The sequence below is a fragment of the Bos grunniens genome, chromosome 21 (genome assembly GCF_055505025.1).
Source record: "Bos grunniens cultivar Pamir isolate PY7600 chromosome 21, Bosgru_T2T1.0, whole genome shotgun sequence".
Lineage (NCBI taxonomy): Eukaryota > Metazoa > Chordata > Mammalia > Artiodactyla > Bovidae > Bos > Bos grunniens.
In genome coordinates, this window is record NC_141185.1 from 59,919,029 (window position 1) to 59,937,115 (window position 18,087).

Sequence of the window (18,087 nt, forward strand, 5' to 3'; positions counted from 1 at the left end):
TTGGCCTGGCTGCTTCATATTTTGTGGGATTTCGTGCTCACTCAGATTTAATCCAACCCCTCAAGATGTCAGCATTTTCTGGTTCAGGAAAATCAATTGTCTCTCTGATTGATCCATGGCTGGTGAAGGGAGAAAATAAAGGAACAGGGACGGTGGATCCTATGAGAACAGTTCTAAGGAAGTCTGAAATGGGACCAGGCTGAGTAGAAGAAGCTGGTTCGACAGTCCCAGCTGTAGAAGACTGTGAACAAGCAGAAGTAATGCCAGTTATGCTAAAATGGGAGTCATGTAAAATGAATTTCTATTAGTTTGGCCAACTTTAGGAAGATCAAAAAAGAATGGCTGATTCATCATCAATTTGCCAGTTTTCCTATTTACCTAGCTAGCGTAGACAAACAACAAGGTACTTTTGGGAAATAATTTAAATCATGGTTGGGTTTCATTAAGTCTGAGACCAAGATGAGCAGAAGTTAGATGCCTAAGAACTTCTCTTAAGTGCATGCGTTAAGAGCAGTGACCTCACAGAGGAGGAAGAGGCCAAAGTAAAGAATGTCTCCTGTTCTCTGAATTACCAAGTCAAACGGTTTAAGAACACGTGTTCTTTAACAGGTGGGCAGAAAGGGAAAAGTGTTAAGAGTTGCTCTAACTGGTTTTACAAGTTCAAATCCTTGACTGCTCTAGCTTCTGTCCACCCGAGCAGCGGCTGCCAGCCCCTTCTAGTTGGGGAGCAGGGGCTGAACCGGGGTGGCAGCTGGGGAGGGAACCAGGCTTCAGCTGTGGCCAGTCTCTCCTGTACCAGGCCGAGGCGGGGGGCGGCGGGGTGGGGGGTGGCACTCGGCTGCGGACCCCCTGGATTTGGGATTCCGGAAGAAAGGCGGGGGAAAAGTAGAGTGCCCCTCAAATCTCACATCCAGACCCTTGGCAGACACTCAGCACCTCCCGCCCCGGAGATTTGCGAGCCAGTGGCCTTATATCTACAGGGCAGCGGCTCTTCTAGATCGGCATGTCCTATATATATATATGTCTGAATCTTTTCCCAGACCCACAGGAAAGGAATAGACAGCAGCCCTGAGTATAACTTCTAAACACTTGACCAGAGATGCAAACGAAGGGGACCCTTTTCATTGCAAGAGGGCAACCCCCTGGGCTCTCAATCTGCCCTTTCTCTGTCTCCTACGAGCGACTGAGGCTCCCAGCCGGGCTTTAAAAGCGGGGGTTTTGTGCCTTGAATACGTCGGGGCCCTGTCCTGGCTTCCAGGAGAAGCGCTGGAAAAAGGGCCGGCGGGCTAACGGACAGAAAGCCAGGGAGGCTGGAGAGGACCCTCGGCCGAAAGGAAACGGCGCCGCCTCCGAGCCGGAGCCGCGCCCGGGGCCCGGCGGGGCGAGGGTTAGGCGGGGATCAAGCCCACGGCGGGCGCGCCGAGTGACCGCCATCCCCGCTGCACCTGGGCGGGAGAAGGCTAGGGGCGCCTTGACTGGGACGTCGGGGGTCTTCCCTGCAGCCTGCAGAGCTGGCAGGAGGCTCCATCAAGAAACACCACGAGGACGCGGTTTTGAGGACTTCCCGCTTTGCCCACCACAGAGCGCCTGGAAGGGAGCTGAAACTCCCGAGTGCGGGCCCCGCCAAGGACCCGCGCGGAGTGCCCCTTCAGCAGCCTATTAGACAGGGACTTAAGGGATGGAGAAGAGGGGGTCGCTCCAAACCACAGGCTGCGGGTGACTTCCAGGTCCCCACGTTCTAAGGTCTCCAGCCCTGGGAGCTATGGACAGGGGAAACCCGTCCTGGTCTCGCCTTGGGGGAAAAAAGGGGGCGGCAGAGCGGAGAACTGCAAAGTGCAGGTCAGAGGCTTCAGGGAGAGGGAAAGGAACCCGCGCCTCTAGGTTTTAAAGTAAACAAAGCCGAAAACCACCCCAGAGCCCCTGGTAGCCCCTGAGCCAGATCTCGAGACGTTCAGGGTAGCGCGTGCGCCGAGCACCCTGCTCTGGAATCATCCCCAGGCAAACCCTGGGCTGGGCCCCCCGCGCTCCTCGGCCTGTCCCGCCTCGAGTGAGGAGACCCTGAGAGTGCACCCCTGTTCGCAGCTGCTGGACCCTTCCGAACAGGGTGGCCGTGGGGGGCGCTGACCAGGGCAGGGAGGGCTCGGGGCTCAGAGAGGGAGCCCAGCGGCGCTGGAGGCTGGCGCGCACAGCGGGGCCCCATTGCGACCCCTCTGCCAGGCCGCACGCTCTTGGCACTCTCCAGGAGTGAAACTCGCAAACCTTCCCGAGAGCTGGGTAGGGAAAAGGGGAGCAACCAGAGGCATCTTCTGGCTGTGTTACCACGAGCTTGGAAAACTCGGCATTTCCACTGTTGGAAACCTCCCGTGGTGGCTGGGAGAGGCTGGCCCCGCGGGACGGGGAGAAAGCACTCGAATTCCCATGTTGCCGTCTTGGCCTTTTCTAAAAATGATTTAAAAAATATATATGAAACTAAAAACTCCAGGCGAGGCAACGCCTTTCTGCCTCTTTTGATATGACATCCACTAAATAAAATCCGCTTTTAAGCTGTCTGTACTCTAACTTCAAAGGAGCAAATGTTAATTTTACCTTTATTTAAATGGTTGCCAGGCTGCCTTGTGAGGGGTTCTCCCCCTCCTCCGGCCCTCCCTCTAGATTTTAACATATGGAGTACTGTAATGATTTAGCGGCACTCCGGAAAGCAGGCAGCTCTTCCCGCTCGCCTCCTGCCTCCCCCAACACTTTGCCTCATTTTTGTTGATATTGTTAATTTCATGGACCGCTCCTTAAAGTTTAGCCGGAAATACACGGTGCCAGGGCACAAATGGCGAGTGTGTGGGTTGTCTCCAGTGGCCTGTAAGTGGCGACGCACCAGCAACAGACTCCACGTCTCCTTGGGTGCCTGCAGACCATGCCATGTGGGATTTCGTGGGCACGGCTCCTCGATCTAAAACCAGACATGAATATTTTTACTCCACACACGCACAGGTGACCACACTCCCGGCGGTTCGCCACGTGCGCCTGGAACTCTGTTCCTTGAAGGCAAGGCTGCAGACCTGTAGGGAAACGCAGGGAATTTCAGGTGGTCTTTTTGATCCCACCTCCAGTTTTCAGGATCTCCTGCCAATTTCTCAGTGTGTTTCTGTCCAGATAGACTAAGCTCTTTGGAGTTAATTAACCTGTGGTCCAGCTATGATGAGTACACAGCGAAGAAAAGGCGGAAAGAGAGGATATTAGAAAGAAGAGAGGGAGATAAATAGCGTACGTTTAGCCCCATTCCTTTACACGCCTCGACCACAGTTCGTTACCGACTTCCCAGCTGCGAGGACGCTGCGCGCCATTTACGGTAATTGAATTGCTGTTATAACACCTTTCAGGGGGACGGCAATGCGTTTCAAAAAAAAAGTTGCGCGCGGCCTGCCTGCGGCTGCCTTTCCTACTCTTGCTACCACCGGCCGCCCGCCGGGCAGAGCTGCCCCTCGGGGACTGGGGACATGGGAGATGCCTCGTAGGTGGAACAGGAGGGACCCGGGCTCTGGTGAATCCAGCCCAGGCGGGGCACCTCCCCAGTCCAGCGAATACTCTGGGGTTGCTGGGGACCCGGCGAGAGCCAGAACCCGAAGCCTCGTCTGAATAAAAGATCAGGACAGGACCTGGAACTGTAGAAACTGGGAAAAGCAACATGCAATCCAGAGTAATCCGAGCGTCACCGAGGCCTCTGCCTTCACTCTTCCACTGGATTCGGATTCTCTCGCGCTGCCTGCAGCCGAGGGTGGTTCAGACAGCACTCCCTTGGCCTGTGCCCTTCCCCCAGCCTTGGTCTGGCGTCTCTGGGTACCTGCTTGCCCTGAGAAAGAGGAAAGTTTCCTGCCCAGGGCTAGGCACCCGAGTTTGGGGACCCGTGCTGAGATGCCCCGTCGTGTGTTCCCCCCACCCCTACTCCAAGGACCTCCCCAGCCTCTGATTTTGGCCATGTGGGGCTGCAGCAAAGCCTGGGAGGCCCCAGGATTCATCACCTCCCTCTAGTCTCTTGGTAACAGCCCTGGCCTCCTTCCTCTTCCAAGGTGTATCCCTCCAACTCTTCTCCTGTTTCTCCTACCCTGCAGCAGTGGCCTCGCTGAGACCTCAGGGCCAGCCAACTCTTTCCCCTGGTACCCTTCCCTCCAGGCTGACTCCTCTCTCGAGCAGGACACAACTTTCCAGGTGGAGAGAGCAAACTTGATTAATTGGTTTTTCCCTCTCTCCTCCTCCCCACCTCTTTCTGCTCCAGGACAGCCTTTGGCTCGGTGGCCTGGGCAGTAGCAGGTTGACAGAAGTGTGCGAAAATGTGTGTGTGTAGAAGGAGTGCAAGGGGATCTCCCCACCCTTACCCACCATGTAAGACCTTTATGGCTAGCTTAAAGAAACTAGGAAAAGAGAAATGTGAGAACTAGAGGCTGGGCTGTGTTTCAGCAGGCCCGGGGAGGTGAGCCCAGTGTGGCTGGGAGGGACTAGCGCACTGGGCTGCTAACCCAGGGGTCTGAGCCTCATCTACCCAGGTCAGCCAGAGAAACTGAGATGCTAGTGGCCACGCTAGGCTCCCCCAACCACCCAGTGCTGTGCGCGGTAGGAATCAGGCTGAACGAACTGTCCAGGAGGAATTGGGACTGAAACCAGTGGGCAGAAACAGTGTAGAAAGAGAAACTGCTCCTGGGGATGGAGGGAGAAACAGTGCTGTGGGGTCTGGCCCTGAGCCACTGAGTGGGGAAAGTCTTATGGCCTTAGTTTGGGATTCACCGAACAGGGGTGTGTGTGTGTGTGTGTGTGTGTGTGTGTGTGTGTATGTTTGAGGTGGTGGTGGTAAGAAGGAGCCGCGGTGGGGGAAGGGTGGTTGGCATCTATCTCACTCATCACTGTGGCTTCAGTTAACCTTCTCTTTTCCTGGGAAATCTTCAGCACCCCCCTTAAGTCCCCCCACCTTGGTAGACTCAACGTTTCCTCCGGAACCAAAAATCTAGTGCTCCTGGAGGCATCCAGCCCTGGGATGTGCTCTGGGGTCCTGCAAGGTGGGAGTGCATTCGCCTGACCCTGCCCCAGCCACACACAACCCTTAGCCGCCTAAGTCTACTTTTCGGCAGAACCAAGTTCTTTGGCTCTCCTGCGTGGCCAGGAGATGGGGTGGGGGTGGGGGAATGCCATGCCTCCCGGTCCTCCAAGGCCTCCTGAAGCTGAGATCAGTTTGGGATGGAGTTGGGGAGGGGATAAAAATCTACACGAACTCGGTAAAGTGACTTGATGGGGAGGCCTCGGGAGTGTTGGGAGTAAAGGGACTCAAGCTTCAGTTGAGGGCAGGAGAAAAGAGCAGGTTCCTCCTGTATCTGTAACCGGTACCCAGTGTTCTCTGCCGAAAACTACGGGCTCTTAGGTTTGCGCTTCGGCATCTTGGAGACGGAAGAGGTGCGCCCCTGCCTCCTTCCGGTTCGAGGCGAAGCGCGGGCACTAAGAGGGTGCGCGTCAAGGGCGCTCGTTCAGCTCACCCAGGTCGGTAGCAAGGTCGGGGGAGGGGGGTGGCTGGTACGAGACTCCCCTTCACCTGGGAGCGCAGTCAAGGCTCGGTTTGTGAGCGATTGAGTTCCCGCTGCATTGTTCGGCTCTATCTACTCTCGCCGCCCAGTTGAAATATCTACTTTGCAGGTTTGACCCTCCCATCTCTAGACTGCTCAGGAGTGATTTTCCCCGGATATTGACCTTTGCGCAATAAAGTTGATTGCCAACAGCTAGAAAGATTCTTTAGGAAAAGGCATGGACCTAAAAAAAAAAAGAAGAAATAAGACTGAAGCGAGCCCTGAGCCCTGCTCGCGGCTAAGCACCGCACCTTAACATTCCCACAAGCCGCCCCACCCCACCTCCCCACGGACTTAGGAACTGCCATTGTCTCCTCTTTGCTGCTAAAGAAACTGAGCTTCAGGGAAGTTAAGAACCTTCCGTTAAGCCCACCAGCAACAGACCAGGCCTGGATGGAACCGGGCCAACTTGTTGGAAGTCAGCTTCCATTCCACACTGGATTTAGGAGAGAAAGCTGCTCACTTGGAGGGTAAATGGAGCTTCTCCCGGGGAAAAAGTGGTGCTTCCCCGGTCATCTGTCCTTGCCAAGGGGGTCAGGAAAGGGTTTTCTAGCAGGCTCTAGCCCGTGGACCCTTCAGCTGACAGGTAGCAAGCTAGTGGGCCAGCAATTCCCCTTCAAGGCACAGCCTGCTGCTTCCAGGGATGGGAGACAATATGCCTCTGTGCTTTCTGATTTCAAAGGTGAATCAGGGGGTGCTTGCTGTGTTACGTGTGCCCACAAAAGAAGCTTGGGACCTTATCCCTTTTAAAGAGCTTGTTAAAAGAGCACTTGGATTTGTCAGGGAAAGATGGGAGGGGGAAAAGGAAAAAAAGCACCTAAGATACTTGGGCATATTCATCTTGGGAGCTGGAGCACAGATTGATGGAGGCCAAGAGTAGGATTTGCAACATCGGAATAAATAGTTTCATTTCAAACATTCTGATACGCTTTCAAACATTCTGATACGCTCCCTGTTCTGATGGGGAAAGACAGTGATGTGAACACAGTCACGAGAACTTCCCTCTTGCTAAGAAGTCCCATTTCCTCATGGGATCCCAGGAAAATGTCCTCAAGGTAGAGCAGAGAGTTGTCTAAGACTCGATGAACATGAGTTTGGGCAAACTCTGGGAGACGGTGAAGAACAAGGAAGCCTGGAGCGCTGCAGTCCACGGGGTCACAGAGTCCGCACCATTTAGTGACTGAACAACTGCAAGTTACTAAGGAAAGCATCTCACCCATTTTTCCTTTTAGTCTATCTCCACGCTCTTTTTGTGGATTTCATGAGGAATCAGACTTTAGAATTGATTATTTTTTTCATCTAGAAAAACATACTATGCCTTAAGCATAACCACAACAAAAACTATAAACTTTCCTGCCAAATTGGTGTGGGTAGTATTTGACTTCACCTTTTCTGCTTTTCTTTTTCAGATTTTTCTGTTTGTTTGTTTCTCAGTTTTCTCATGAGGATGAAGTGAATTTAAGAAAATACTCAGCTTAATCTCTCTCTCTCTCTTTCCATATACACATACAAGTTACATCCCCATGAGTCAAAGCATCCAATATTTTTAATGTCGATGTAGGAAAAAAATCAGTGTACCGAGGTAGTCATTTTTAAAAAAATTCAAAACAGAAAAATGACAGATAGTATTCACATCTTCAGCTTGTAGGAAGGAACCTCCCGCGTTTGTGTTACTTATTTGGAAGGAGATGGTCAGCTTGGGTCAGCCAGTCCTAGGGGAATATTGTTAAGTCAAGATCAGCTGTGCCTACCTGTTAACACTGCAGGCTTTCTGGATTTACAGTTTCCTGCATTTAGAGCTTCCTGGCTTGAGAAGTGGATCGTCAGTGTTGGGAGGAGGTGGAAGCATGGGTGGGCTATGAGTGTAGCATGGAAAATACAGGAATCCAGGAGGAGGAAGAGTGATTATCTTCCTGCTCACCATGGAGACTTTCTCACTTTTGCATTTACTTAACGCCCACTTATTAAGCAGGTAGGATGTTCCCAGCATGGTATGAGGCACTTGTGGACACAAAGATTGGTAACTCATGGGCCCTGGCCTGGAGGAGTTTTTAAGTTTGCAGCACGAGCGAGGCAAGCAAACAGGGCATAATACTCTCTGACAATGTGAACAAGGGGCTTTGGAAGTTTGAAAGAGAACTGCTTGGGACAGATGTCCAAGATAGGTGATTTCATTTGGTATTCAACAAGTATGGGAGGTAGGGCAGAGCAAGGAGAGGAAGGAGAGAGAAATGGGAACTTCAGCTGGAAAGAGGCACAGAGTAAAGGTAGGGAAGGTCAGACCAGGGTTCTTATTTCTCTGGGGGACACTCAGGTTCACTGTTCCTTGATTATCGGGGCTTGTATAAAGAAGCTGGAGGTTTCTCCCATAGTTCTTATGTAGAGTGTGTCTTCTGCCTCCCTGTCATTTTCATGGGGGGAGGAGTGGATTTGAGATGGTTTTCTTTTTAGTCTAACTGATGAGCCACATTTAGATTCCCTTCTGGAGTGAATAAGTGGAACTCCTTGTCCCTTGGGCATTTACCTGAAGGTTTAAGATAGAGAGAAGGGCACACAGACATGGACAGGGTTGTGGAAATATCAGAGGACATTAGTATAAGGCGGATAGTGACCCCCCAAAAAAAATCCTTCCAGAATGAATTCCTAACTTTGCGCGAGTGCCAGAAGTATGGGTACCGTTGGCTTCCACTTCAGAGCTTCCACTTCTCTCAGAACAGATGAAACATGCTGTTTTGGTTAGTTCTCTGTGTCTCTCTCTCCCTTGGGGCTGGAAGCCCCTCGGAGGCTGGGAGTTGAACTGTTTCACTTACTTCCCAGCTCCTGGCACAGCTCCAGGCACATAAAAAGAGCTCAGTCCATTCTGAATGAATGAACGCTGCAAGTGTAAGGACATCCAACATTGGCTTTTAGTTTGTGTTCATGATGGAGACTCTGAATATCTTTTTAGGTTTATCATTTTGGGTTTTTAATTGTGATCGCACACAGTAATCACTGGAACAACTAGTTCTGATAATAACTTGTTTTTATTCATGGTAGAACTAGCCTGTTGAAGTGAAAGATTTGAGCACAATAGTTATGAAACTGTACCCCCTGCCTTGACCTTGGACGCTCACTTACAAGACACTCAAGAGCCACAAATTGAAAAACCACTGTACTAGAGGCTTCACATCAGCGTTGTCCAATTTGTTGCTCTCCTTATTCTCAGCATGATGCTTTGACTTAACTGTTCTCTCTGAGCTGGTCTTCCTACCATTCAGAGTCGTGATGAACTTTCATACAACCAAAACTCACTTTTGGCATACGTTTTGCTGTTGTTGTTTTCGTCATTTCATGTATGACTTGTATATTGGCCAAGATCCTTTCATAGCTGGACTAAAGAAAGGTTAAGATACCTTCTTCTTCCCAAGGCTTCTGTATAACTTTTAGATGACCCAAGGAATGGCAATCATCTGGGTTCTTAAAAGTCAATATCTTATGGCCATTTACTCAGGGAGAGGGCAAAATCTAGGTTGGAAGAAGGATTAATCTAAGATGTTTTGATGCCCTTCTTTTGCTTTGCTGCTCTGTGTTAACATTTTCCAACATAGGCACCAATTAGGTCTTGGAAACAAGCATGAAGAAAAGCATAAAATGAGATCAAAACATGATCAGCTCCCTCTGAATTCTACCTTATGTTTTAGCCCGTCTATTGGCTCCTTGGCTTGGAGTAATTTCAAATTCCCACTGGCTTAGTGGCAAGACATCTTCTCATTCTTTTCTAAATACACTCTTCCTTTAAAAAAAAAAAAAATTCCTCCCCACCATCTTCTGTCTTGTGAATTCTTTTTTTAGGATTCAAATTGCAAAGAAATTCGTAGGTGAAATAGAATGCATTTTTGAGCACTATGTTCATTGTTGTTCCTAGCTCAATGGGGCAGTAGAATATTTCAGGAAGGAAGTTTATGGTTTTTTTTTTTTTTTGCTTTGAGTTGAGGAGGCTGTTCTATCCTTGATAATCATCTCAGTGATACTGTGTCTTGGTACCCAGTCAGCTGAGGTACAATACAAGTATCATCCAATCTTGATTACATTGCTCATAAAAAGGCAAAATTTTGAGGGCTGTGGACCTCTCAGGGCAAGGAGAGTGTCAAACTTTCCTATTAGCAGTATCAAAATATGATTCCAGAAAACCCATGATAAGAGATTCAGATGGGATTATATGATACAAATGCAAAGGATGCGGAATCCAATTTTAGGTCAGTTGCCAGCCCTTGGCATTCTGGTGGCTCTGTGAAGATTATAGAAAGTAGAGACTTCACTTTTGAGATTCTGATAGGAAACCAATATGTTACAGTTACCTCTTCCATCTTAGAAAACTGTGTTCATATCCATTTGCCTACAGAGAGGAATCTAAGTAATTATTACAACTAACATATCAATTTATTATTCTTGATGTGTGCATTCCTAAGAAATAACAAGAAAGGAAATTATAAATTTATAGATTAAAAAGATAAAAATCATTTGAATTTAAAACTGGAGATGCTAGTACATTTCCTTTTGTTTAAATTGTGGCTGCCTCAAATGAACCTATGTCTCACAGACATAGAGAGCAGACTTGTGATTGCCAAGGCAGCTGCCTGGGGCCAGGGGCTTCTATATTTTAAAAGGATATATAAAGGCAAATTTAATTTAGAGATTTTTGTTTAATATCTATAAAAACTACACTCCCATGTAGGGATCAGGAGACTTCCAGCCATATTGTTTTTTGAGTTACAGTGGAATTTTGATGAAAAAGTGAGCTGCACTAATTCTGTGCTGCAGGATCGGGGGAGTTGCCAGATGGGGGCAGGATGGGGGGTACTGGGGAAATGAACACATTTTCAATAGGTTTCCCATATTTGTCTACATTTGCTCCTTTTTGTCCCCCTTCTCTACAAGGATGGTGTTTTAAAAAATCAATGCACGTTTATTAAGAGGGGGCTGAGAAGAGTTGAGAGTTTGAGGTCAGAAGGTGCAAATTATTACGTACAGAATGGCCGTACTGTATAGCACAAGCTTCCCGGGTGGCTCAGTGGTAAAGAATCGGCCTGCAGTGCAAAAGGCACAGGAGGCTTGGGTTCGATCTCTGCATCAGGAAGATCCCCTGGAGGAGGGTATGGCAACCCACTCTGGTATTCTTGCCTGGAGAATCCCACGGGCGGAAGATTCTGGTGGGCTAGAGTCCACAGGGTCACAAAGAGTCCAACACAACTGAAACGACTGAGAACTCACTGTATAGCCCGGGAACTGTATTCAGTATCCCGGGATAAATCATAATGGGAAATAACAAAAAAGAATGTATGTACGTGCAAAACCGAGTCACTCTGCTGTCTGGCAGAAATTAACACAGCATTGTAAATCGACTAAACTTCAATAAAAAAATAAATGAAGAAAAATAATAAAGTATGGCTGCCGGTGCTATCTTTACTTACATGAGAAGGTCTATAATAATCTTCCATGGTAGCCAATGAAAAATTTCTTCCCATGCTGCCAACTTGGTGAGCATAAATTACTGGGAACTTTATATGGAATAAATTATGTTCTTAAGCCTTCTCAGATGTGCAGCCAATAGAGATTTTAAAGCAGAAAACGAAATGCAAAATTGAGCTCGAAGGGGTATTTGTTGTGTTTGGAACCCTCTCTGGAGTAGCTTCCTCTTTAGCTCTGGGAGGGGATTACGGGCGCTGCCTTCCAACCCCAGGCTTTCTTAGCCACACGCGGCTCTTCAGAAACCTGCGTGTGGTTTGCTTCTTCGATTTAAATAAAGCGATGTGGACTATTGCAAATGCTGATGTGGCAGTGGGCCATAGGAAAACAAAATGAAGAACCCTGCTCAAGTGACAGACAGGACAAAGAGGGAAAGTGTCACTGACCCCAAATGTGCCATTGCCTGACTTGCGTGCTTTTGTTGAGAACCCTGTGCTGCCATCTTTTTTGTACGACCACTGTAAGTGCAATTCATGGGTACTCTCAAATCCACGGTGAGTTTAATTGATTTGTGGCTTTCCCCACTGCTGACGATGAAGTGGTGCTTTGGCTGTTGAAAGGTGAGGGGAACTTGATTTCAATGCAGAGATGAGATGAGATGCAGCATTCTGTAAACTGACAGATGGAAATTCTGCTTCAGAATTCATTATTTGACATGGAAGATAATGGTGAAAATTTGAATCTTTGAAAGAGTGCAGAGGGTCAAAATACAGTCAGACCATTGAAAAGTTAAATGAATTGCACTTGGAAATACATTTAGATGGCAGCTTCTAGGTTCCCTGATGATCTTTCTGATAGATTTTTCTATGTCATCTTGTTTTCCTCATTCACTTTGAGCTATTAAGGTGCCTAACTAGAACTTTGGATGCATGCATGTGTGCTAAGTAGCTCCAGACATGTTTGATACTTTGTGACCCCTTAGACTGTGGCCCACCAGGCTCCTCTGTTCGTGGGATTTTCCTGGTAAGAATCCTGGAGTGGGTTCTCATGCCCTTCTCCAGGAACTAGAACTTTGGGTCTGTGTAACTCCTGACACGTGAATGGAAAATGATATTCTTCATCTAAAGATACAGATATCTTGAGGGATTGATGCTTTATGGGTCTGCTATGAAAAGGTTGAAACTACATGGCTTTATGATCCAGCAATCCCGCTGCTGGGCATACACACTGAGGAAACCAGAAGGGAAAGAGACATGTGTACCCCAATGTTCATCACAGCACTGTTTATTATAGCCAGGACATGGAAGCAACCTAGATGTCCATCAGCAAATGAATGGATAAGAAAGCTGTGGTACATATACACAATGGAGTATTACTCAGCCATTAAAAAGAATACATTTGAATCAGTTCTAATGAGGTGGATGAAACTGGAGCCTATTATACAGAGTGAAGTAAGCCAGAAAGAAAAACACCAATACAGTATAGTAATGCATATATATGGAATTTAGAAAGATGGTAACAATAACCCTGTGTACGAGACAGCAAAAGAGACACTGTTGTATAGAATAGTCTTACGGACTCTGTGGGAGAGGGAGAGGGTGGGAAGATTTGGGAGAATGGCACTGAAACATGTATAATATCATGTATGAAACGAGTCGCCAGTCCAGGTTCGATGCACGATACTGGATGCTTGGGGCTTGTGCACTGGGACGACCCAGAGGGAGCGTATGGGGAGGGAGGAGGGAGGAGGGTTCAGGATGGGGGGAACACACGTATACCTGTGGCGGACTCATTTCGATATTTGGCAAAACTAATACAATATTGTAAAGTTTAAAAATAAAATTAAAAGAAATTACATGGCTATATCTAGTTTATTAGCAGCAAATTAAGTTACAAAATGTCACATGTTAATTGTAATTAGTAAAAAAAATGAAAAAGCTATGAAAAAAAATTTTTTTTTAGCAATTTCCTTTCTAATCAACTCCCCTCCATGGTTTTCAAATTGTATACATGAATTCTCTGATGCTTGTCTTTGAAGGATGGAACCTATTTCCCAGAAGTGACAAAGAACTGCTTTGGAAATTAGGTAATAAAAAGTAATGGTGGCTTCTGGTTTGGGTGCAGGCTCTCTCTCTTTTGGATCTCTGGCTCTGGGAAGCCTAACAAAAAGGTCCACAGGAGTAGGAACTGAAGTCTCTGCCAAGAGCCAGTGAAGCACTGAGCCGGCCAACAAGTAGGAGAGTGAACTTGGAGCCAGAGTCTGCAGCTCCAGTCAGTCTTAAGATGACCTGAGCTCCAGCCAATAGCTAGACTGCATCCTCACAAGAGATCCAGAAGCAAAACCACTTCACTAAGCTGTTCTCAGATTCCTGAGTCTCAGAAACTGTGTGAGATCACAAGTGTTTGTGCAGCTTGCCAAGTTTGGGGCTAATTTTGTACAACAATAGATAGCTTGTACGTCACTCAGAAGTAACTTGCACAGTGTCTGGTGCTGTCTAGGAGGCTAAAAAATATTTGTGGAGTGCATGAATTAAAATGAATAAATGAAAAGTTGAATTTAGATCCTTCCCTAGCAGTCCCTATTATTTAACAACCTTTTAACTAGCTTCAGAGTGTTTCTAGGAAAGGGTCTCTTCAATTATTAAAAGTTGAGTCATTCAACAAATATTCATGGCTGTTTGTCAATGAACAACTCTTCCACTGCGGAATATTGTGAGCCCACTGGAGCATCTGCCAAGCTTTTAAAAAGAAGTAGTTACGGAAGCTCTCTCTGTTTAAAGCAGTTGAAAACTAGGTTTGGGGCTGGGGAGACACAAGTCACCAAGAAAAGTGAAGGATTAGGAGAAGGACAAAATTTCTCTCTACACCGACAAACTCAAGGTATTCATAGGTGAGAATGAGACCATAACTGAATCGAGGGATATAAATAGTGTGAGACGTTCAACAGTGAGTGTGGACAGTGAGGGGGAACGTGGCCTCTCATCCTTTCTGGGGTGTGATGTGTGCCCTGAGCAGCTGCCTTTTGGGTCAGATCATCTGCCTCAGAACCCCACCTATTCCATTTACCAGTTGTGAGAACTTAAGGAACTCATTTAATCCTTTGAAATCTCATCCACACATTAAGCAAGCAAAGAGTATGATGCACGATTTTAAAACAGATAAAACTGGTGAAAGGTTTAGTCCAGTTCCTGGAATGTAGTAAATCCTTTAAAAATTGTTATTTCCTTTCCTTACGACGAATTGTCGTGTCTCCTACGCGGTTAGCCACTTGACTGCACACATGAACCTCCCTATGAGGTTCTTTACCATGTGTGACATGTTGAGATCATCTGAAAATACGGAGTCACGGAGTATAATTGGGACATGGTTGGATTCATCTGCTGTTCTAGGAGGAGCCTGGTAAGATGAGATAAAGGGAGCATGGACACGTCTACAGTCTTTGAGGATGGACACTGTGGAAGATGCTGAACACTCATGCTACTGTTCTTTCTGCTCCATATGGCTTTCTGCTTAGGTGTTCTTTCTTCTTAGGTTCTAGCTTTTGACTGGCTTCTTGAAGAGACCAGATGCATTTGGAGGCCCCTCCTGCACCATCAGTGTGACCTTGATGGTTGGTCTTGCGTATCTCTAAGGGCTAACTCTGAGGTTTGAGCTACCTGGGCCATTGCAGAAATAGTTCAGCCAGAAGATTTCAAGGCTGTTTACTGAGAGACAAGTGAAGAAGTGGTTCACTCACCGCTGGCTGTGTCACCTTGTCTTGGCCATGCTTGATATTGTCTGCGTTTGCGTGCGTATTCTCTTCTCCTTTTCTCTTTATCTTGTTAAGTTTTGTCACTTGGCCACTTCCTTCTTCTGGTCTCACCCGTCCCTATAATCTGCCTCAATTTCCCCCCTCTCTCCTCTCCTTCTCTCTCCTCCTACTCCGGGAGGAGAGAAGAAAACCCAGAATGGGCCTGGACCTATGCTGGTTCCTCCCTTGCTTTTCTTCTTACTCATGTTGTGTGATTTCATTGTGGAGGCATTTTGGAGTTTGCCCAGCAAGTGAGTTCATAGGTAGATCCCACTAGAACATTGGGACCCATCTGCAAATAAATATGACAAACAAATTAAATGTAACATCTAATGATATTAAACCTACATTTCTGTTCTGTTCACTATTTTTTGTTTGTTTTTTTGTTCTGTTCGCTTTTGTATTAACGTGTCTTCCAAGTTTGACTCCCATTTGTTTTTGATATTTAGTAAGATAAAACACACCTTTTAACTTTTTAAAAGTCCTGGTGGGAGGAATTGGAAAGCATAATCGAGAAAATTCTGTAGAATGCCCCCTCCTAGGGGCAGAGAAACTCCATGGAGCTTTTCCTTATCTGTATATCTCTATCTCTCCTTGCAACTTATAAAGAAAAATATCCTAGTAGATCTGTGGGATTCATTGCTTCTTTTTGCTCTAAATCCATTATCTCAGCATAGAAAACATATTGCATGGCAATTGTATCAATAAGAGTTTAGAGAAAACATGGAAATTATTTTATTTGTAAGGATAAACTAGATTATGCTGCTGTAACAAATTAGCAGTAAAGTATTAGTGATTTAACAGAATGAAGGTTTTTTTTTTTTTTTCTACATATCAGTGGCAGGTTGGCAAGGGGATTCTGTTCCATGTACCTGCACAGAGCCCAAGATGGGGGCGGCCCTACTATCTATTACTGGACCACCCTGAATTAATCCCTGGAGAGGGGAATGGCTACCCACTCCAGTGTTCTTGCCTGGAGAATTCCACAGACAGGAGTCTGGTGGGTTATGGTCCATGGGATCGTAAAGAATTGGACACCACTGAGCGACTAATGCTTTCACTTGAATTAATGGCATCCTCTGTGGCTGCAGCAGGGGAAGAAAGTACTCAAAGGCTTCATGACCAGAAGCAGCATTGGTCTTTCTTCTCATACCCTGTTGGCCAGAACTAGTCATCTGGCTAAGCATAACTGCCAGGAGTCTAGAAAGTACAGTCTTTTGTGTGGTTGGAAAGCAGCGGAAAGCCAGATACTGGTGAGTGCCCGTGTTGTCTCCCACATTACAAATTTAATCCCTTCAGGAAAACCAAGGGCTAGAAGGGGCTGTGTGCTAGGCCACAAAATAAGCCAGTGACAGAGTCAGTACTAGAACTCAGGTCTATTATTTCTGCGGATATTTTTGCAGCAGTTAACTCCTTCCTCTCTGGGAAATGATGGCACATGGATAGGTGGCAGTAGTGGTAAAGAACCTGCCTGCCAACGTAGGAGACGCGGGTTTGATCCCTGGGTCAGGAAGATCCCCTGGAGGAGGAGAATTCCATGGACAGAGGAGCCTGGTGGATGACAGTTCATGGGGTAGCAAAGATTTGGACATGACTGAAGTGACAGCACATAGCATATGCAGAGTAAATCATCAGGTGTGAATGAAGAATGATGACCTTGCTGTGATCTTTAAATTATCCTTTTCAATCATATGCCAGGCAACGTTTATTTTCTTCTTGTGGCTTAGAGGAGTTCCAGGCCATATCTCACTAGTAGAGAGTTTTCTTTTTCTTACTTAAGCAAAAGCTACTTTTTTTTTTTTTTACACTCAAGTAGTAACAATATTCTGTATGTACTTAGACAGAAACTTCTGAAGTCATTTTCAGGTATCTTTTCTCAAGTGCTTTACACATAATGTATGAGAAATGAGGAGGTTGCATGTCACTGACTTAATTTTACAGGTACCCAAGGCGATGAGAATATGCATACAAGCTCACACAGCCAGTTAGTGGTGACCCTGGGACTAAAATTCAAAGCTGTGATTTTCAAAACTGGTACTGAAGCACAAGCTGGTTTGCTTCCATTCTTTTTCCTAGCATTGTGGTGTAAAATAAATAGTTAGGTTACTTTCTCCAAGCTTCAGCAGCTTTTCCGTGGTAGGGGGAGGAGCATAATTTGACTCTTAACCTTGGATGCTTTTGCTAGATTCTTATGTTGAGAAAAATATAACACACTTTGACATGTGGAGGGTGTTACATTGAGGCTCAACTTATGTCTCCAATACTCTTCTGAAATACAAAATTTTTTTTTTCGCTCTTTATGTTTTCCTTAGTTGGGAATAATAATATAACTAAGGCATGGGATTAAAAGTATGCCTTTCAAATTCCATATACTATACGCATGTTTGCTGTTACTTATTACTCAATATTCTGTGATAATCAAGAGCAAAGAGGAATATGAAACAAACGGAGTAAACTCAGCTCTACAATTTCTCTTTCTATATCTACTTTCTATTCCTTAGAAGCTATCAGAGTACTGATAGACAGTATATGTCATATGTAGAAACTTTGTACAACTGATACATCTCCTTGGGCTAATGGTCGCAATTAATAGAACCTTGGGCTAATGGTTGCAACTAATAGAAATAATAATGCTTGCTTCCAGTTGCAGCTAATAGAACCAGGGTAGAAACTGGCTTGATCAAAAAAAGAATATATTACCTTTGGTAATGGAAAAGAAGAGGGAAAAGCTAAGTGTGCAAATAATACCCCTAGGAAATTATTTTTTTATCTTTTGGTTCTGCTTTGTATTGATGTCATTCTCAAGTAGGTTCTTTTCAAGTGGCAGCAAAGATGGCCACTAGTACCTCAAAGATTATAGCTTTGTAATTTAGCTTTTTTTTTTTTTCTTGGTAGTTGTTGCATCAAACATTTCAGGGTTAATAACCATAGGTTTGATTGGGTCTCATGCCCAGCTTTGGAAAAGTCACCATCGTTTTGATTGATCAGGTCTCAGTTATCATTCAACTGCTGGACCCAGTGGGTAGAGTCAGCTCTATTTAAACCTTAAGCACTGAGATACAGAAAAGAGGTGATATCTTAACAGAAAATCCACCTTCTATTACATAAAGAAAGAATGGATGCTGGGCAGAGAAAAATTACAGATATCTATTGCAGTTCTCAACTATATTCTCAAGTACTCAACAAATGTAGGAGAGAAAAATAGATGATTACCACCATGGGTGTTATTTTATGTTGAAAGCAAAGAGAGCT

The 18,087-nt window shown here is 46.1% G+C and overlaps 1 long non-coding RNA gene across 12 annotated transcripts in view; it reads left to right on the plus strand.

The window, feature by feature from the left end:
• Positions 1-18,087, plus strand: part of LOC147349794 (uncharacterized) — a 37,720-nt gene that overhangs the window by 10,028 nt on the left and 9,605 nt on the right. Inside the window, exon 1 of one of the 12 annotated variants that reach the window (XR_015150582.1) lies at positions 2,974-3,343. The exons of 8 other annotated variants lie outside the window; for them this stretch is intronic. This is a non-coding gene — a long non-coding RNA (uncharacterized LOC147349794). Of the gene's footprint in view, positions 1-2,973; positions 3,344-5,452; positions 5,518-18,087 lie in introns of those variants that run through there. 3 more of the 12 variants (XR_015150581.1, XR_015150578.1, XR_015150579.1) reach the window with 3 other exon arrangements.